Source organism: Dermacentor variabilis, chromosome 3, assembly GCF_050947875.1.
Source record: "Dermacentor variabilis isolate Ectoservices chromosome 3, ASM5094787v1, whole genome shotgun sequence".
Taxonomy (NCBI): Eukaryota; Metazoa; Arthropoda; class Arachnida; order Ixodida; family Ixodidae; genus Dermacentor; species Dermacentor variabilis.
Genome location: NC_134570.1, coordinates 88,923,719 through 88,924,053, shown reverse-complemented (window position 1 = coordinate 88,924,053; position 335 = coordinate 88,923,719).

Genomic DNA, 335 nt, shown 5'->3' with positions numbered 1-335 from the left:
TTTTCATATATGTTTTCAATACTAATACAGTCACAAATTTAACTTTCATCCTTAAATATCTTGTATAAAAATATACTGGCCCATTTTTCTTATGCTTCCGCTCACTTATGGCTGTCACATTAACGCAGGCTGCACTTAAGTGTGAAGTCCCCCGAGACCTTACAAGCTGCATTGTACGGTCTCCTCAATATCTGCCACTGCAGTCAGAATTGCTCCTATATTTCAATGAGTATTCGTGACAATGACATAGAACGAAATCATTGCCAGCTGATGACAGCTAGACAGATGCTTGGACTACTACAATAAAGCACCAAGGACTCAGACTGTGTACATAC